The 16053-nt window shown below is 36.1% G+C and overlaps 1 protein-coding gene across 2 annotated transcripts in view; it reads left to right on the forward strand.

Moving 5' to 3' along the window:
• Window positions 1–16053, forward strand: part of spata20 (spermatogenesis associated 20) — a 73083-nt gene that overhangs the window by 49416 nt on the left and 7614 nt on the right. The window lies entirely within an intron of this gene.

Consider the following 16053-nt stretch of genomic DNA (forward strand, 5'->3'; position numbering starts at 1 on the left):
GTGAATGGAGACTCGCTCGTTCTTTCTAGAAACATTTGAGCTCAAACAAATCCATCATAATGACACACACTAGGAAAGAAACACAGCACTGAAGGCCCCTGTCAGCTCCCTGTCTTTCACTACTTTCAGATGCAGTCGGTGAATGCAGTCTCCTTGTCATTTTCCAGCGAGAGCATCTGCTAAGGCCATAAATCGCAAAGTCTCTAGAAACACGGCAGCCCAGTCGCGTTTTCATTTTCAATCTAAATTCAATCATATGTGCTCATGTGTTCAGTTCACATGTTAAACAGAACTCACGTATGCCTTGGATTTGATACAAAGAGAGGAGATCTTGGCCCTGTTGCCAAGATGACAACCAGAAGAGGCTGCAAGTAATGAGTTACTGTTAGCGAAGCCGGATAAAAACCGTATAATTTGGTCTGGTCAGGGACTGATAAAGGAACTGCTCTCACACACATTTTTCATTGCCTGGCTGTGACTATGCCTCAGATTAAGCCTGGTCTGAATTGTTTGTTTAATTGACTTGGACATGATCGAAAGATCTGCCTGTGCGAGGCTGTTGGCGTACTGAAAAATAGATGAGTCTGTGTTATTGAGTTGAACCTGCAGTCAAATCATCATCCCTGCTTTAAATCCCTCAAGCTATTACTATTCTTAGATAAATGGAAAAAAAATAAAACTGTGTTGTATTCTATAAAGCTTAAACTAGCATTGTGTGTACCGTTTATGCTTGTTGATCCTGATTAATAATAAAATAATGAAACATTTTGACTAAAGAAGATTTTCCAATTCAAATCAAAATACTTTATTGTCAAAAACAGAGAAATTCATTCATTCATTCATTTTCTTGTCGGCTTATTCCCTTTATTAATCCGGGGTCACCACAGCGGAATGAACCGCCAACTTATCCAGCAAGTTTTTACGCAGCGGATGCCCTTCCAGCTGCAACCCATCTCTGGGAAACATCCACAAACACATTCACACACACTCATACACTACGGACAATTTAGCCTACCCAATTCACCTGTACCGCATGTCTTTGGACTGTGGGGGAAACCGGAGCACCTGGAGGAAACCCACGGGAAGGCAGAGAGAACATACAAACTCCACACAGAAACGCCAACTGAGCCGACTTCTTGCTGCGAGGCGACAGCACTACCTACTGCACCACTGTCTGGCCAAGAGAGAATAAATAATAATAAATTCTTTAATTTAAGTAAAATAAATGAAAAATGGTGTTTATTTTTATTGTTAATTTTATTTTATTTTTTTCAGAGCAACTCAATTTATGTAGATATTGGTCAATCCTATTCGCTTGTTAAGTTGGTGACGTATGGAATGCTGTTTCCGGGTCCAAGCCGCTACTCGTCTGAATTGAGCAAATATTCGTTTATGGTCACTTTTTAGTCCTATCACACATTAAAGTGAATTTTATATAAAATCATGCTGTACACAACAGTCTCTGGACTTGCTGCATCACAAATACAAAAATTTGAACAATTTATAAATATTGTATCACTTTCTGGCCATCAGATATTACGCATGGACATGTAACAGTTAAAGTCAAAACTATTAGCCCACCTGAATTATTAGCCCACCTGAATTATTAGCCTCCCTGTTTATTTTTTCCCCCAATTTCTGTTTAACGGAAAGAAGATTTTTTCAGCACATTTCTAAACATAATAGTTTTAATAACTCATTTCTAATAACTGATTTATCTTTGCCATGATGACAGTAAATAGTATTGTACTAGATATGTATCAAGACACTTCTATACAGCTTAAAGTGACATGTAAAGGCTTAACTAGGTTACCTAGGCAGGTTAGGGTAATTAGGCAAGTCATTGTATAATGATGGTTTGTTCTGTAGACTATTGAAAAATATGAACATAGCTTAAAGGGGCTAATAATTTTGTCCTTGAGCCAATAATTTTAAATGGTTTTTAAAAAAAAAATTAAAAACTGCTTTTATTCTAGCCAAAATAAAGCAAATAGGCCTTTTCCAGAAGAAAAATTATTATTAAAAATATTATCAGACCTACTGTGAAAATTTCTTTTCTCTGTTAAACATCATTTAGAAAACATAAAAAAATAAATAAATAAAGGGTGGCTAAAGAATTTTTGACTTCAACTGTATATTGCAGTCTTAATTTTTGAAAATATTACATTGGTTTGTAAACATTTATTATTACCATTTGTTGAGTCTCCCCATACAGTTTGATAGAGCGGTTGGACCCGAAAGCCACTTCACGTGATGTCACACTTAACAAGGGGATATTCAACACTTGAACTTTATTTGATTAAACACATTTCCAATGCAACAATTCACATGAAAATTGGACCAGGTCTTGATATTAACTCAAGAAATTTACACAGATAAAGAAATCGTAAAATAAATTTAATTTAAAAAAGAGAAATAGGAGAAGAAAAAGAAAAACGCAAAGAAAAAGCAGTACAACAAGGCAAGACAAAGCATCTTAATTCATATAGATATTGGTCAATCCTGTATAAATCACCTACAAGTGGTCCAAAACACAGCTGCTAGACTTCTTACTGGCACTTGTAAATTTAAGCACATTACCCAGTCATAGATTCTACTACCCTACTGGTTGTTGGTATGTTTTAGAATAGCATATGATTTTACCTTTTGTATTTAAGGTTTAAAATGGTCTGACACATTCTTTTTTGTGTGAATTTCTGACTATTACATATCTGTTAGATTTGTGTGGTCATTGTGGCCCCAAATTGTGCAAAAGTCTACCTGTCTCTATTAGAATAATCTCCACGTTCATAACAATCCATGTTCAAGAATAAAAGGAAACTTCACCTTTTAGAAAAGGCTTTTAATACTAGAATCAATTGAGCTTGCTTTTATTCTTTTAAATGTTTCATGTTTTATGTATGTGGTGCAGTGGGTAGCAATGTCGCCTCTCAGCAAGAAGGATGCTGGTTCGACCCTCGGCCGGGTCAATTGGCATCTCTTTGTGGAGTTTGCATGTTCTCCTTGTGCTATTGTGGGTTTCCTCCAGGTGCTTAGGTTTCCCAAAGACATGCGCTATAGATTAATTGAGTAGGCTAAATTTTCCGTATGTAATGTTCGTAACTGGGTTACAACTGGAAGGGCATCCGCTGTGACGACCCCTAAAGGGACTAAGCCAATGTTGAATGAAGGTTTTATGTATCGTATGTTATTTTATTCTTTTGATCGTATCTAACCATTTTTTTACAGTTTGTGTACAGCTCAATGGTTTATATGACTGCTGCTATATTGTGTTGTATAAATCAAGTAAATTAGAGCAAAATTATATCATATATAATATCACATATCAAATCTTATTAAAATGTATTTTTCTTTTTATTTGAGGTTTATTGAAACTTATAATGATTAGCACTGTCGCCTCACAGCAAGAAAGTTGCTGGTTCGAGTCCTGGCTGGGCATTTCTGTGTGGAGTGTGCATGTTCTCCCCGTGTTCGCATGGGTGCCCTCCGGGTGCTCCAGTTTCCCCTACAGTGAATTAAATAAACTATATTGGCCGTAATGTATGAGTGATGTGTGAATGATGTGTATGTGTGTTTCCCAGTACTGGGTTGGGGCTGGAAGGGCATTAACTGCGTAAAACATATCCTGGAATGGTCCAGAAGGACTCGAAGGAAATTGAATGAATGAATGAAATGTATACATCACCAGAAAGCTTTCCATTGATGTATGTGGAATCTGAGGGTTCAAAAAACTAAATCAAAGTACTGAGAAAATCTCCTTTAGAGTTATCCAAATGAAGTGCATAGCACATTTCTAGTTTTATGTATATTTCCAGTGAAAAATGTAAGTTGATGGAACATAATTTTTATTTAATACTGTAATGATTTTTGCCATGAAAGAAAAATCAATAATAATCGATTGGTTTTGTGGTCCAGAGTCACAAATGCAAGAAACCTACATGAGCTTAAAAAAAAAAAAAAACAGTTTTCCCGTCAATTAAGTCTAATTTTCTGATCACATTGGCAGATATGTTTTCTTGTCCTCAGCAAAAAACTGTTAATTTAAAATATAATTAATACTGTATGTTATTTTTCTCTTAAGTAAAGGTATTTTGATAAAAAAATATATATGTATATATATATATGTGTGTGTGCGTGCGTGCGTGCGTGCGTGCGTGCGTGCGTGTGTGTGTGTGAATGATTTAAGCTTGGAAAATTTTTATAATTTCACATTGGATTGATTAATGAAATCTGCATAAAATATAATAAAAAACTATATGCATAGATAAATACAACAGACCAAAGATAAAAAATACACAGTGCGCTATGCTTTTCAAGGGAGCCTAAAAATACTCACACAAATGAATAAAATTTTTCAGAGAGAAAAAAAAGAAATTGAACAATTAAATATAAATAACACTGTATGAAGAGTTCAGATGCAAAAACCTTCAAGTGCCATATAAAACCCTCTATAAAATGAGCATTTTCCCCAGCCTCATAGGTTTATGTTCAGTTATTTTATGTTAAACACAATATGAGAAACCTATTCTTTGCCATAAAGGGTAAATTACAAAACCTACACACATGAACCTGGGTAAAATGCTTAATTCAGAAGGAAATCCCAGATGGCACCCAGAGGTCCCTGTATCTAAACTCTCCATTCAATCTTTTGTAAACAAATATAAACATTCTTTATAATTACTTATCTATTATGCAGGAGGTAGATAAATTGGGATCACATACAAAGAAAACAAAACAACAAAGAACAGATGAAAAAACATATGGCACTCAAGACTTTTGTAGAGCAATGTAGAAAAATCAGTCAAATATATTTTCACCAGCCTTACACTTTTATATAGTGGAGTAGATGTGTTCCAATTTGCGATAATCCGACTAATATGATTTCATTCATACTGCATGACATTTTTAATACACAAATTGCTCCTTCAGTGTGGCTGAAATCAAACTTTATGAATTTTGTTAGGATTTTTGAGCCAGTATAAACAGAGATGGATGTTTGTCGGCACTTTGAGGTGCTATAAGATGAAGTGTCTGCTTTCAGTTTTATGGTCAGATTAAGCTACATTGTCTCTCTCTCTCTTTCTAATCTGTGTCTTTCATTTGTAACATGAGAGACACGTAATTACAGAGGGATAAATGGTTCTCACCTGCAGAGTCAGGACATGAATTAAACGTAATGAGAGCCATCCTCGTCATCTTAAGTCAGTGAATCAGCCAGAACCAGCACTTTGTCTCCATGGCACTGGGTTTTCTTCATAAACAATGAAAAACAAAGCTTGCTTTTACTCATTCTACTTATATAAATCCTGCCGATGGAAAGATCATGCTTCGGTGTTCCTCAAACACACACACCTACATACATATTACTTCCAAATATTAAGGGCACGTCTTGGTTTCCTGTGTGAGAAATGTGAAATTGAATGTGAGGCCTGGAGACTGGGAGTTGATGAGATTTCCTGCTCATATATTGTGAGAGCGTTTAAAGTGGCGTTGTGCTCCGCTTTTCTTTCTAAGCTAAGAGCGTCTGCGTGACACCGGCTCACCTCGCGTGTTTGTGTAGATATAGCTGTGATAGATTTAACCTGAGCTTAGCAGGGGTTATCAAAACAGTTTTAGTATTATCATTTAAAGTTGCGCTGTCTGGGTGCCTGTCTGCAGTCAGAGACTTGCCATTTGATAGTGAGTAACACTCATATTATTCAACATGTTTGTTTAGCTTAGCTCCTTAGGCTTCTGTCATTTTAGGATTCTGTTGTTGACTTATCTGTTTATCTACGTCTATCTATGTTGTTTGTTTGTTGTTTATTCATTTGTTTGTTTGTTCTATTTATTACTTTATCATCCATTCATCCTTCCATTCACTATTTAGTTCCATTCACTATTCGGTCTATTGTTTAAACAATCTTTCTGTAATATAGCATTATTTCATCTGTTCATCCATTCGTACACCAATTAATGTATAAAGTTTTCATGAATCCATCTATTTTATCTCTATTTTATCTACGTTCTATCATCCGTTCATCATTCTGTTTATCATACTATGTTATTCTGTTTATTGTTTTATTTATCTTTCTGTTTTTCTATTAGTCTTCTATCAATACATTCATCCAGTCATTTTATCTATCATCCATCATCAACCCAGTCATTCCACCCATCCATTCACCCATCGATCCATCCATCAATTTTTTCAATCTATCCGTCATCAATCCATCCACTCAGTCTTCCATCCATCTATCCATGTATCTATCTATTTATCCAGTAATTTTATCCATCCTTCCATCCATCTACTCAGTCTTTCTATCCACCCATCCATCAACTTGTTTTATCCATCATCACCCATCCATCCATCCATCCATCCATCCATCCATCAATTTATTCTATCTATCAATCATCAATTAATCCATCCATTTAGCAATCTATCCATCAGTTTGTTCTATTCATCCATCTATTTATCCATATATTTATCCATCCATCCATCCATCAATTCATTCATTCTATATATCCATTCATTTGTTCTATGTATCCATTCATCCATCCACGTGTTCTATTGCCATCCATCAATTTGTTCTATCTATCATCAATCCATCCATCCATTTAGCCATCCATTAATCTAGTCATTTTATTCATCCATCCATCCATCCATCCATCCACCCAATCATTCCATCCATCCTTCAATTTGTTAAATCCATCTGTCTGTCCTTCATCCATCCATCCATCCATCCATCATTTTTTAAATCTATCCATCATCAATCCATCTATCCACACATTTAGCCATCCATCCATCCACTCATTCTATCCCTCCATCAAGTTGTTCCACCAATTCATTCTTCAATTTGTTCGATCCATCAATTTGTTCTATCCATCCATCCATCCATCCATCCATCCATCCATCCAACAGTCTATCCGGAATACTTCTATCATTCTGTTGATCTTCAAATTCATATAACTGATGTATTACTCCAGATTGAATTCAGTAACTAATATAAAAACATAATATTTAAAACATTGAATATTAGTCTTTGTAAATTGAATGGGCTTATGAATGTGCAGCTCTGCATTGATCTGAGAGACGTATCTAATTTTCTGTTCGTGACCCAAGACCTTGCTACATGCTTCACCGAGTTCCACAAAATGAATTATTCCCTTTCCGCTCTAAGTATTGGGTATCCCCTGATCGACACTCGCCATGCCCTTGATGCGATAATAGCGTGTTCGGCCTCATTGAGCATTTGGTGCAAAGTACATTAAAGGCTTATGAACACAGACAAACGTGTTGGGAAGACCATGGCGAAAATGCATTTTTCATGAAACATTAGCCAACCAGACTAGAAAATCTTTTTTAATTTAAATCCAATTATTGTATCATCTGTTCCTTCATTCCGGGGAACAGGGCTTAATTGTGGGGAATGTGCCGTATAAGAATCTCCTACTTTTGCAGTCTCGTTCGTTCTTACTTATTTCATTCAAATTTGCTAGAGGACCCTCTTGAATTCAGCACACTCTTCAAAATCAATTTAAACCCTCCCGTCGCGATCTGTAGTGTGATTGAATTGGAATAAATTTATCCATACTTTAATTAGGCTAAAACCCGTGTTAATTATAAAGGTGGTACGGTACTGGTGCACATCCTCTTGGGGCTTGTTACAGTAGAATATGAGGCATTAGAACAGCCACCTCATATCCCTGATGATAGCAACCAGCTGCTCACTACAGTCATATGATTTCAATGTGCTCAGAGAAAGTCTGTTTTCAGATCAACTTAGTCCAAATGCATTAGCAGATTTTATCATTCTCCAGCTGTACAGTTGCCCCCGAAAAAATAGAAAAAATGTGTTCATTCATTGTTGTTTAATTATTCCTACACTCCAGGTCTATGATTTTGGTAGTCATTTGTTTGGTTATCCCAAACAAAAATAAAAATTCTGTTAATGACTCCCCATCATGTCATTCAAAACGCCTGAGTCAACTTACTATCTATGATATTTTGGATGAAATCTGAGAGCTCCTTCATCCTATAGACAGTGACAGTCCTGAGACATTCACTCCAGAAAAGGAACCAAAAACATTGTCAAAGCAATCAGTGTGACTGCAATCATGTGAAGCTACAGGAACAATTTTCTACACGACAAAAAACCTGTAAAAACTTAGTTTGTTTATATCTTACACTGTGTTCTAACTACAAGATTCCAGCAACAAGCTATTTATTGGTCTGTGCCAGACACGACATAACCAGAGCCTTTCAGAAGCGCAGAATAGTGCACTGCACTCCCAACCAAACACTTGGTAAAATTATCCCAAAATATTCCCATATTACAATAGTACAACTGCTGTTTTTCTTTTATATTAATATGTCTATTAATGCTTCGTAAGCAGAAGATGCCATAATCCGACTTCATGTTTGTCAGTGATTTCATGTTTGTTTTCTTTTTTTTATTGTGGCTGTAATTCAATTGCGCAATTCTGATTTCAGAGAAAGAAATTGTGCTCACTCAATTGGCTAGTAAGAAAACTAATGGCAACATTTCAAATTGCGACTGTGATATCAATTAATCGCAAAGCCCTAATTAAGACAACGTTTGCACCTGTCAGCTTTAATTGTGGGGAAAACTGGATAATTTGGAGCTTTTGTCAGCTAATTTCATCTTCCAGGTTTAAAATAATGTTTGGGGTGGGATCAAAATCGGTGACGTAGCGCGAATCTGCTAGTGGAGTGATGATGCGTCAGTTTCTGATTATTATTCATAGCGGATATTTTTATTCCTATGAGAGGAGCCTGCTTCTTAATTATTCATGAGAGCATGTGTTTTCTGAAGGCAAAGCAGACCTGCCTAGCTGTGAGACCCAATGACTGGGTGAGACCGTGTCCGTATACGGCACGGGTCGTATGTGTTTGTTTCCATTATCCAAAGGTTTTGTTACATGTTTTTCCCTGTGATACTGTTCGGGTCGATACAGCAAAGCTGTTGGTTTGCAGGAAGCATTTTTGTCAAGAAAGCTGTACGAGAATTACAGAATGATGGATTTTGTCTTTTATCAGTTGACTTTTTTACCATTCAGATCATCGCCTATATCTGAGCTGCCATGTTTGCCTATGTTAAAAATTCTCCAGATTGTTGGCAGGGTTAATGGTTAAAAAAGATAGAGAAAGAGACCTGCTGCACTGCTATTTACTGTGTCTGCATTCAGAACGGGGGAATGAGAAGAAGCGAAGTCCTCCTCATTTATAGTGTTTATATAAACAAAATGTGGTTATGTGTATATGAAATTCCAAATGACAAATGTAGCAGGTCATTAATTTACTTACTGTTTATTTCTTTGCATTTTAACTTTGTAAACTATATGAGTCTTGCTGTTTGTGAACAGTTGTTCACTCCTGTTTTTCCCCTGCTCTGCCTGCCACGCCCACTCCTCCCTTTCCTCGCAGTGCTCCACATCCAATATGAAGCTTTTTTTGAATAAATTCTGAGGTAGACTTAATCTAAAAAAGGGGGTTTTCATTGCTCTTTAACACAGAACAATGCACATAATCAGCATCTGAAGTGAACATTGCCATAGTAGTTTATGCTGTTGTTAAACTGCAACATTGCAGAAATAGGAACATTTTTCAGGTTGCTGATGGTAATGACAAAAACTTTATTTAACATGAGACACATGAGATCACGGTGCATAGTTTATACAAGCTATATGGCACTTGCATGTTGCGTTGCTGACCCTAATAGCAATACTTTGTACTGCCCATAATAAACACACACCCTGACATGCTGACAAGGAAAAGAAGACATATGTGAACATAAGTCTGTTTTGACAATGCATTTGTTTCCTTTTCTGGACTTTTGAGTGTCTTGAGACTGCTGTTATGTATGATTGAGCTCTCAAATTTCATCTAAAATATCTTGATTTATGTTTTGAAGTTGAACGAAGGTCTCAAGAGATTGGAATGGCATGAGGGTAAGTAATTAACAACATTTTTGTGGGGTGGGGGTGAAATAACCAATTCAGAGGAGACTGGAACCTTTTAAGTGCTAATATTTGTAGTGTTCATCTGAGATGGGATTTAGTCAGTATAGCAGAGCATGGCCCTTTGGACCGCAAAGAATTCTTGCCTTGGTCTGATTACTGAGACAAATGGTCTTGAATCCCTAACAAGGCCTTTGAGACATGACAAGAGCCAGAGAGGTCCCGAGGCAACCTAGCAAGAATGAAAGAGTACAAAGCAAAGGTTTTAAAAAGCCTTAGAAACTCCGAAACAACACAATGGTGGATTATGGTAGATCTTAGAAAATTGTTCTTTTTGCAGAGACGCTTGCACAACACACCAGCACATTGCAAGGATGAGAGAATTTCACATTTCTGGTTTTCTGCAGGAGATTGAGAGTCTGTGATTTCTCTTTATAATCATAATTAATGCCCGCTTCTCTCCTGTCACATATTCCCAAAGTCAGTTCACACATCATCATAATCACTCATGTCTAATGAACAATCTCTGCATCTTTTTCTTCAGGGGAGATGCTAAAGTACACCCATGCCTGCTCAGCAATGCTTACAGTTTTGTTTGTCCTTTCCTTAAAGTAATACCTGATAGAATTAACTTGTTATATGACTTTTACATACAGTAAAGGCTGATTATTAATGTTCTTTGTAAGCTAGTGTGATTCAAAACAATGAAAAAAAGGCATTTAGAAAATGCATGCCTTTAAAACATACAGTTGGGCAGTTTTGTTGGATCCTGTTCAAAAACAAAGTAACTCAGAGCATATGCGCACATCGGTACAGACCACAAAACAAATGTGAACTATTTCAATTATTGATTGAATGATGATTTAAAGGTCCCGTGAAGTGCTTTGAAATGTGCGCTTTTATTCGATGTTTGACACAATCTAAACTGAAACAACAAGACAAGGTAGGACATAAAGTAGCTCCTCCCCCTTTTCAAAAACAGCCAATAGCATTTTGATTAATGACAAACACGGGCTATAATAGTAAAAAAGAGTTTGACTCTTACTGCTGTCCTGCGCAGTTCAAATGGTTGGTATTGTGGTCCGTGCTGACTCGCATATCCGTTCTGGGATGAAGCAGACTATACCTGCATGCTGTGGTGGTTCAGGTGACATTAGCAGAAAAGCAGACTTCATATTTACACTCTCTGTATCCCTACATAGTGGTATTAACCATGTAAAGATGGACTCTGTGTGTAACAGAATTAATTCTGTATCTCCTAGTTTCCTGTATGCTGACTGTGTGTGTAATGTGTTTTGCCCCTCAGGGCTTGCCGTAGAAAGGTGCTGCACATGTTTCAAAATAACTAATAAGGAGTTCATATCAGCACAGTTTGGCTACCATTCATTATTTTCTTGTATTTGTTGTCATTCAGCATTAGTATTAACGTCTTGAAGGGGGCATGGCATCAAATATTAGAGAGCAGTTCATTGGCAAGAAGATTTGATGAGAACTGAAATAGGAGGTTATGTCAAAATATACTGATATGCTGGAAGTGACAGACCTAAACCTTTAAATGCTTATATCTTCTAAATGCGATATTTGTCACTGTTTGGGAGAACACTAGATTAAAACTAATCTTAGATAACCTTAAAACTAACATGTTTATACTAACATTTTAATAAACTTTCATTTTGATTTTCCTTCAGATGAGATCATTAGATTAGATACAGTACATAGTTTTTACACATTTTTTTTTTCTGACACATTGGGCTCCATTTTAGCGATCTAGGTGTAAAGTCTAAAACTCATGGCACAAAAGCATTAAGAGTATGTCCCAATCCACTTTTGCTCTTTTAAGAATGGAAAAATACAGTTTGCGACCTGGTGCATGGTCTTACAGTGTTGTGCTTATTCTCTTAGTGAGTTATGGGTGAGTTTTGAGCCTGACATTCGAGTCTTATCTACCACTCCGTTTAAGAGTCAGTTGCGTCATGCCATGGCACATTTGCTATTCACATGATGGACTTTGTAAGTGGAGAAACTGAACGCTTCTCTAGCAAGAAAATAGTTAAACACCATTTGGAGCAAGAATAAAGAATAAATGTCCTCCATTTGGTGTCTTTACGTTCTCTTTATTTAAATTTTAATCTTTACTTTACTTACGTGGATAAGGAAACAGTGTTATACACACTCCACTGAAGACATCCATTAGCCTACATATTTAATTTTATTTGTTAAGCACAAAGATTGTTTCAAAACTATTTCTAAATTCTGTTATAAGTTCCAGCAAACGATTAAATGAACAATAATATAGTTCATTATAGTTATATTGAAACACACTTCCTATTCTTATGCCCCAAATGGTGATGACAAATCTAAACTTGTTTTTATTAAAACAAATATAAATATGGATACAATAAATAATACTAATAACAATAATAACATTAAACAAGTGCAAATTGTCATTAATAAACTGAAAAAGCCCCCCGACATGATGGAGGCAGTGGTTTTTATATTTATGTTGGTAACAATATTTTTTGTTAATAATTAATTTTTTAATTTTTGTTTTCATAAGTAAAGATATTTGTGTATTGCTGTACATCCTGTGTGTCTTCAGCAGTTTGTAAGCATTTGGACCTGAATAGGCGCATAACTATAACGCGCTCTGCACTGGACTTTAGACCTGCTTTCAGTTGGTCAATGTTGCAGTATATTTCTCAAAATAGCAACACGCCAACAATGCGCCTTAACACACTTCCTTTTTATACTAGAACACCCATGAGTCCACAAAGTGGACTACACTTACACTTTGTGGTGCAAAACATGAAAATTTGAACTGTGCTTGTCTGAAAATAGCAACAAATCTTGCTATGCATGTCTTGCGCCTTATTGCGCTGGGTGTATGATAGGACCCAGTCTTACATTTTACATTTACTCATTTAACAGACATTTTATCCAAAGTGACTTACAGTTGCAAGTGGAAAAAAACCCTTGAAAAAATCCTGTTTGATAATTCTAAAATAATACGTACAAATAAAAAGTATGTGTAATTATATGTTTGGAGTTCTGGAATTATCTATTGTTTAGGGATGCAGGGAAAACATATGAGCTGTTTTGTTCTAAATTAATATGCAACTGACAATATGCATTTTTTTTCTATCTGCCCTAATTGTGGCAAATGCCTGGTACAAACAAAACAGATCACACTTTCTGCTCATAGGTTTTCTATGAATTTCCAGTGTCCCCTATGGTATGGGGGAGCTGTGTGTACTCGGTCACTCACTTAAAGTTGCATGTGTGATTTCAGGTAAAAAGAGGCAGATATGAAATTCTACTTAAAAGTTATCTACCATACATCATTTTAGACACATTGTTTTAAGGTCTGAAAATTACAGCTGATTTAAAGAAAGAGCCTATTAAATGTTGATTTTAAAGTCTCATTATGTCTATTTGCATGGCCCTTACAACTTGAGCTAATAGTGTCTGTGTCACCAGCTCTCTGCATTTAACAGACACTAGACATCATCAAAATCTTAAATAACCTCAGATGTGGTCAACCAAGAGAACGATGAAGCCTGAAGGGTTGAGATGTCTCTTTGTCCATCTTCTTTAAATCAACTGGACTCAGATGAAACAAGGTCTTTGTCTGTGCTAATCAGCATCATGAGGAGAAAGACTTTAGTCTCATTTCCTCAGAAGCCGTTTCTCTTCTGAGATGCTCTGAAGTAGGTGTAAAAAGTCTTCAAAAAGCATCTATAAATGATTTAAAATCAATGTAATTTGGCCCTATTAGTTTAGTATGGATAGCACTTCCCAAATCAATCCTTTTAACTGGTAGTTCTTAGTGAAAGGCTTAATAATACCCTCCATTTTCATTCTGAAGAACACTGTATAATGGTATGCACAGTACTTTCATTTCCTTTCACTTTCCCCTACTAAGTTGAAAACTTAATGATTCGATTACCCGAAATCACCCTGGAAAAACCTCAGAGAGTGAGACTTTTAGCCTAAGACTACAGTCAGACAATTAAAATACCTTGCAAGTCTTTCATCCTCCTTATGAGAGTATTTCCACAGGTATTCCACCTCATGGGAAATTGTCACTTTAGAGTTTGTTCGCCACCGGATGAATCCTTGACAAGCTTTAATGAGCAACCCAAGAGAGAACAGAGCACTTAATAGGAAATGGGCTTCAGACAGACATGTATTTTCAGCTAGCTTAGCCTTTTTTAAAAAATGGTGCAGTCTGATTTATGCTTGCCTTTTGTGTTGCCCAGTTGGGATTTTTGGACATCTTGTCAGAGTCCAAGTAAAAGATGATTTGGACATCTTGCGAGCTGATGTTGATGGTATGCGCAGACCTCAACATTGCAGGAATAGTCAACCCTTAACATCATTAAATCCTCCGCTGGATTATGAAGCCTCAGACCAGAAGAGCAGAGTCTGCAGAGGTCACGTGGTTGATCAGATGAAACAGTAAAGAAGAAAATGTTCTCTGCTTAGGTGCTTGGCCTTTTCACACTTTTCTTGCTCACTTTGAGTTGTGGGAATGCTGGAAATAGAAGCTTATTTCTGTTACATAGCTGTGCTAAATGTGGCTGTGAGGTTGTGGAGGTCTTAGGCCAAACATTTATGATTCTTTCTGAAAAAACAGTTTTTACACCATTTATATGCATTACAGTTGTAAATTTTGATCGTATGGGGAGTATTAGTAAAATTACTATTACATAAAATATAAATTTTTGGACTGCTTTCACCCTCTATTCTGTACTTTCATAGACCATTTTGAGGGATGTAAACAATAACAATGGTCCTAACATATTTTCTGTTTTACATTTTAAATTTCTATAGCTTACGAGAATCCACATATTGATAAATACTGTTTTAATGTTAAGTCATGATTGAATGGCCTTTTGTTATAGTTATGAAATAGTATGCAACAAGCAGGAAATCATTATGGGCCAATGACATGCCACATTGAAATGGTGTATAGTTTTCACCTCTTCTTATTGATAAGACATAAATATTGTGTAATGATTTCATAAATAGTTCTTTGTAAAGATTGGTAAAAAAATGCATAAGGTCAGTAGTGATTTTTAAAAAAAATATATTATAATTTTTAAATGTATTTATATTTTTTGGAGTATTTGTACAAATCGGGATTCGAACCCAAAAGCCATTTGGAGCAAAGTAACTATGTGCACTCGCAATGTCCAATAGGCTATATATAAGAGTTTTAATCTGACCCTGTCAGTCAAATGCAGATTCGCCAGGTATGGAAACACTTCTGAAATGATTGATGCTTTGAATTGCTTTAGTCACGTGACCAGCTGTTTTTAATCACCTTAGTCACATGACCTGGGTGTTTTGGATCATGCTTTGGTGCAGTGTTTTGAAACACTTGCGATTCGGGATCTCAACACTGTGTCGAAACATCAGTTTCACTTCAGCCATCCCTAGATTTCCTGTATACTCCTGTTTTCCTCTATTTTGACCATTTCTTGACTGACTTATCTCTTAAATAAACTGCATGTGGATCCTCCTCTCTATTGCCAGTATTATTATCTTACAACGATACTCATACAGCATTTAATTACTAGTCAACTAATAACAGACAATGAACAACTGCATGTTCATTAACCAACGCTAACAAAGATGTATAAATACTGTAATAAGTATTATTAATTATTAAGTCTGTAACATGAACTAAATGAATCATACTGTAAACTGCCACCATTTTAATTTTCTGATACAGTGCATTTAGATGTATATGCAACATCCAATGCATTTAGTTTTCTTTAGCAGATTAGCAAAAGATTTATATGTTTAATCAAAGCACAAAAAACTCCCATTGGTTGATTGATTTTTTTTCATTCAGTCAGTCGGAGAAACCCTGACAGTCCTTTACAGTCCATGTACAGTGGCCTTTACCTTTGAAGGATGTAGACGAAGACACCAGAATCAATGAGGTCACGACGCTCCGTTCCTCTCTAACCAAGAAATAAACTTACGGCAGATAATTAAATGACTAATGACTGTGTGCTCCTCTGACAGCCTCAAGCTCTCTAGAGAGCTTCCATCTTGCCAGGAGAAGCAGCTGATGAAATTCCCCAG

This window comes from Danio rerio, chromosome 12 (genome assembly GCF_049306965.1).
Source record: "Danio rerio strain Tuebingen ecotype United States chromosome 12, GRCz12tu, whole genome shotgun sequence".
NCBI classification, from domain to species: domain Eukaryota; kingdom Metazoa; phylum Chordata; class Actinopteri; order Cypriniformes; family Danionidae; genus Danio; species Danio rerio.